Genomic DNA, 6223 nt, shown 5'->3' on the forward strand with positions numbered 1-6223 from the left:
GGCAAAACCAAGAAATCTTTGCAGATACCAGTAGGTCCTCAACGCACCTAGCTCTTTCATTCCCAAGCCATTAAAGACCTTAGGCTCTGAGACACCAGGGCTTCACAGCTTTCTAACTTCCATTAAGATTAAGTGAATCTGGTGCCATGGATGATACTTTAACTGAAGTTTATCCCTAAGGTCATGTAACTCTCAAAGCTTGCATGAATCAGAGTTGGGCAAGAAACAGTTGGTGCAACCAAATTAGGAATTTTGAGGAGAGTGTAGTAAAGGGACTATTTTCAAAGATGCAGGCAGGGTAGAGATAAATCATAAAGTCTAATCCCCTCAGGCTAGTAATAGGGAAGCATGGTATCACCTCTGTTCCTGAAGGGATGAGAGTAGGAAGGGCTTCCAGAAACCTGTACCTGGAGAGCGTTGTATGCAGAGGGTTCCGTGACAAGAACTCTGACCTGTGGTGAAGGACAAAGTAAGCCCTCTTCAAGTAGGGGATAAATACCCCAGCCTCACTCTCCTCCCTCCCTTTGATCTCCCACAGGTGCTACCCATTGGCCAAACCCAACTGGAGCCTGTTGATGCTATCCATATAGGTCACAGAACAAGATGGAGAAATGGAGGGACACCTGGATGTCTAGAGGGACACCAAGAGATATCCAACACACATATATTTGAAGACAACAAGCACACACATATCATGTATTTCTAGTTATAGAATTCGTCTTTTTCCATAGTTGAAGAAAATTCAAGTCATAAAACAAAGAAGAAAAATGTTCGAAGAAATCCCTAAATCAAAGATCTCAAAGTCTGAGGACCCCTGAGGGTCTACAAGGTCAAAATTATTTTCACAATGATATTAAGACATTATTTGCCTGTTTCACTCCTGTTCTTTCACAAGAATACAGTGGAGCTTTCCAGGGGCTATATAACAGTATGTTGCTTTTGCAACATACTGAATGCAAAAGCAAATACAGATTCCAACTGTCTTTTTTGTTTTTTTAACAAGGATTTTTTTTTTTTTTTTGGCTGTGTTGGGTCTTTGTTGCTGCATGTGGGCTTTCTCTAGTTGCAGCGAGTGGGGGCTACTCTTTGTTGTGGTGCATGAGCTTCTCATTGCAGTGGCTTCTCTTGTTGCGGAGCATGGGCTCTAGGCAGGCGGACTTCAGTAGTTGTGGCTCACGGGCTCTAGAGTGCAGGCTCAGTAGTTGTGGTGCATGGGCTTAGTTGCTCCGCAGCATGTGGGATCTTCCCGGACCAGGGATCGAACCTGTGTGCCCTGCATTGGCAGGCCGATTCTTATCCACGGTGCCACCAGGGAAGCCCCTCCAACTGTCTTTTATTAAGCCAGAGTTTAAAGAGATTTGCAAAAATATAAGACAATGTCTCCTTCCTCACTAATATTTTTGTTATTACAGAAAATAGTGATGTGTCACCAAAAAATGCTATTTATGTAACATATACTATAAATTGATAAATATTTTTAAATTTCTCAATTTTAATTTATAGTATAATAAATATTTATAGATATAACCCACACAGACAAAAGCTCTTTGGATACTCAATAATTTATAAGAGTGCAAAGGGATACTGACATCAGACTGTTTGAGAACTGCTCTAAATCATACTCCACCTAGGGCCAGCTCCAAAAGTAAGCCAGTGGTAGTTTAATGAGCTGAGGAGTAGGAGGATGGGAAGAAAAGGATGACCCAGAAGCTAATATACCTGCCTCCCTTCTCTCCACTCTCTTTTCTTCCCCTTTACCTATTTTTAAGCCTTTTCAGATTTCCTCTCCCTATTGAATCCCTGGAGCACTTTGCTGCTGCAATCCTACCGCACTTACCCTATTCTACCTCATATTTTAATTATTTAGGTAATTTATAATTCCAACATGCTACCCCATCTGAAGGACACGTGTACGAGCACATGTGTGCACACACACACACACACACAATGAGAAGTTCTTAACCTGAGGTCCACAGAGTCCAAGGGGATTGAATTCACAAGTTTATGAATTTGGAGGGGAAAAAAGTTACACATTTATTTTTATTAACCTCTAACTGAAATTTAGCCTTTCTTTCTTATGAATGTAGACAACATACCACAGTAGCAGTAACTGTACTGTGACTTTATCATCATCATAGATTACTGATCTCTTTATATCACATTAGAGTTGTTACAGAGCTCTCGAAATATTTACAATCAACACTATTTTGAAATTACAGGAATTATTAGACTCACCATTAGATCTTTTTATTCATGAAGAAACATATATACCACTGTATCACAAATTTGCTTCTTTAATAAGTCTGATGACTATTTCAATATAATTGGTTTCCTTTGAAATTTTATGAACTTTATTTTATGTATTTTAAAACATTATCCTGGGAAGGGATCCACAGGATTCACCAAAGGAACCCTTTGCAAAAAAAAAAAAAAGAAAAGAAAAGGTAAACTCTGAGGAGTAATAATCCTGGTGAGACAGTAATCTCCAGTTCAGCAAAGACATTACTTCTTTTGTTGTACATCGTACACAGTGGCTGCTCAATAATCACTTATTGAATTGAATTCGGGGGATCTCGAGTGGTTCACTGGATGATTTCCCCTTCCTCAACACCACTCTGCCAAGGCTGGGCAGGCCCTGCCCTGCTTCCTCTGAAGAGAGGAAGTTGATCAAGCTCTCGCCATCCTGCATGCAATCCCCACAGCCTTGGAGGCCAAAGCTGGCTGCCTCAGAGCTAGATGCGCCTCTGTGTTTTAAAGTGAGTGTCATGCATAAGAGATCATTGAGATTATGGTTACAACACAGGGGGTGTTATCAGAAACACTTTTTACTTGGAGCCCAGCGATATAAATTCTGCAAAACTACAAAATGTTTAAACATGCTTGGCTGTATAAAACTACTATCAGGCATTTATGTTGAGCATTTATGCCCAAACTCATTTACATTATTCATTTGCTTTGTTATATTTTGTTTTCTTTTTACAGTAAACTGTACATTTCTGCCAACTTTTCGTCTTTTGCTTCTTGGTAGCACTTCCATTTGCTTATGCAATCTGGTAGTTTGCTCATGTTTCAGAAACCTAAAGGGAAACATTGGGCTACTTTTCCCTTATTTTTCTTCCACACCTGCAAGTACTCCTTTCCTGTTTACCTTGTCTGAAAGCTCTTTATCTCCTGCTACTAAAGCTGGATACAAGTGCTGATCTTGAGAATCTTAGCAGACTGTCAGGATGAAGCAGTCATCAAGGTGATGAGCACAGGAGTAAAGTCACAGGTTGGTTATATTAGCGACAAGTATGGAGGGATATAGTTGTAAGAAAACTCTCAAATGAAAAATTCATGATGAAAGGGACATGCCGGACTTGAATGCTATTAGTTTAAAATGTTTCATAATAAGGCCCACATTTAATGTCCTTTAGATAAAGGCCTTATGTTTCTGGAAAATAGCAGAGACCCCAGCAGTTAGATAACTAGTCCAGAGGCAGGTATCTTATCAGGACCTGGCCACAGAAAGACTGAAGATCAGGGTTGAGAAATTCAGGCTCTGAGGCCAAGTAGAAATGGCAACAGGAGAGGAAGCCAGAGAATCCGAGAACAGCCAGGGGAGATCAGCAGCAGAAATGAATGGAAACCGAACCAGTGAGAGGCCAAACTAGGGTTTCTTATGTTTTCCCTGCCTGGGACCAGAACTTGTCTCAAAGTCCCAGAGTGGGTTCAAACCTTAGACAAGGGTTACGGAAGGTACAAGGCCGCAGAGGGGTTGGGGAAGCAAGGACAGGAAGTCCCTTCCAAGTGAGAGTTTCCAGAGTCTGCATGGTTGGTTTTTGTTTTGCTTTGTCTTTCAAAAATTTTCATTAGGGACATTTTCAGACACACACAAAAATAGACAGTGATATTACATAACGAACCCCATGTACCTACCACATAGCTTAAACAGTTCTCAACATTTGGACTATATTGCTTCAACCATCCTTCCCCTGAACTTCTTTAAGTTTCAGTTTTTAGCCCTCTGATTTCTATACCATCTTCCTCAGAAATTTGTCCCATTCTTGTGACTCCCGCTACTGCCTCAGTGAATCTGAGCCTCAAATGTGGAGCAGAAGCCCCTTCCTTTGAAGAACCTCACTTAGTTGATGTATAGGGGGAGGTTTAGTTACCCTCCAGCCCCAGAGATTACTCTTGGTTAGTCTAAACTATCTATGATAATTTCATTCCCCTTAGGGTGATTTGGTTTAGGAATGTGCATGTGATGCAAATCAGGCTAGCTAGTGACACTTGAGGGGCAAGAGGCAGGAAATGGGAGGTTCTAAAGAGTTGTCCTTACCCTTATAAGGGAACATGAAAAAGGTATGCTCTTTTGTTGGAGCCAAACTGCCTGCAGTTGTATCTCAGTGATGCCCCTCACTAGCTAGGTAACTCTGAACAAGTTACATAACTTCCACACCTCAATTTTCTTATCTGTAAAATAGGATGACAGAAACAATTCATGGCGTTGTTGTTGTAAGGAACAAAGGAATTAATATATGTAAAGTGTTTAGAACAGTATCTGGCCTATCAAAAGTGTGAAGTAGGGACTTCCCTGGTGGCACAGTGGTTAAGAATCTGCCTGCCAATGCAGGAGACATGGGTTCGAGCCCTGGTCCAGGATGATCCCACATGCCGTGGAGTAACTAAGCCTGTGCACCACAACTACTGAGCCTGCGCTCTAGAGCCCGCGAGCCACAACTACTGAAGCCTCTGTGCCTAGAGCCCATGCTCCACAACAAGAGAAGCCAACACAATGAGAAGCCCGCACACAGCAACGAAAGAGGAGCCCCCACTCACCGCAATTAGAGAAAGCCAGCGTGCAGCAACAAAGACCCAATGCAGCCAAATAAATAAATACATAAATAAATAAAAGTATGAAGTAAATTTTAGCTATTATTATTATTTTATAAGGGTGTGATGCTTGGAGCTGTGGCAGCCATTTGTGACTATGGAGGAGCAAGCTTGAGGAGAAAGACCAGCTCACTGCGCATGAGAGGAAATGTAGAAAGGACCTTAATCACTGATGTCAAGTTACTGAATTAAACAACCTTGGAATCATTCTATCCCTGAATTTCTCAGTAAGGGAGAGAATAATTTTCCTTATTATATGTGTCTCTTTGGTTGAATTTTCTATTATTCATAGCCCAAAACATCCTAGTTGATACATATGCCCCAAATAAGATTTCTTTTCCCCAAAGCTTGCTCAAGTTTATTGCCTCTTTCAAGGCACTGCGATTTCCCCATTCAGTCTTCTATATAATTCCCCATAACAAGTCAGTTTTGTCAATGTTTTTATAGTGTTTTTTTATAAATTTATTTATTTATTTTTGGCTGTGTTGGGTCTTTGGTGCTGTGCACAGGCTTTCTCTAGTTGTGGCGAGCGGGGGGCTACTCTTTGTTGTGGTGTGGGGGCTTCTCATGGCAGTGGCTTCTCTTGTTGCAGAGCCCAGGCTCTAGGTGCGCAGGCTTCAGTAGCTGTGGCACGCGGGCTCAGTAGTTGTGGCTTGCGGGCTCTAGAGCACAGGCTCAGTAGTTGTGGCGCACAGGCTTAGCTGCTCTGCGGCATGTGGGATCTTCCCAGGCCAGGGCTTGAACCCGTGTCCCTTGCATTGGCAGGCAGATTCTTAACCACTGCACCACCAGGGAAGCCCTTGTCAATGTTTCTTTCCAACTTTTTCTTCTCTCCATTAACAAAGTTACTCTTACTGGCAAAACAAAAAATAGTGCAGTTAATGCCTTCATGAGAAGTGAGGGGCTCATATAATGTAAAAATATTGGTCATGGCCATCTCTGTCTTATTCACAGAGTCTAGCACATAGTGGGTATTCAACATCTATTTGTTGAATGAATGAATGGAGGGATGGATGAGGCATTTTCCAAGTGAAGATTTTTCAGTGAATAATTTTTCAGAGAAAGAAACCTTCCTCTGCCAAATAAGTTTATTTGATTAACCATTAAATAAAGTTGCTCCAGGACTTCTCAGAGCCTTCTATACGCTTCCATGCATTAAGAATCAAGAGGAGACACTACTGTTCAGTGCTTCCCTAACTTAATTGACTAGAGAGGCATTTGTTTTCCAGTCACCATTTTCTGGAGTTCCACAGAACATAACTGGAAAAATGTTTAAGGCAGTGTATTTTTAATGAACACGATAACATTAGCTAACAAATGAAATTATACTTGAATAGAAATCAACTGT

This window comes from Orcinus orca, chromosome 13, assembly GCF_937001465.1.
Source record: "Orcinus orca chromosome 13, mOrcOrc1.1, whole genome shotgun sequence".
NCBI classification, from domain to species: Eukaryota; Metazoa; Chordata; class Mammalia; order Artiodactyla; family Delphinidae; genus Orcinus; species Orcinus orca.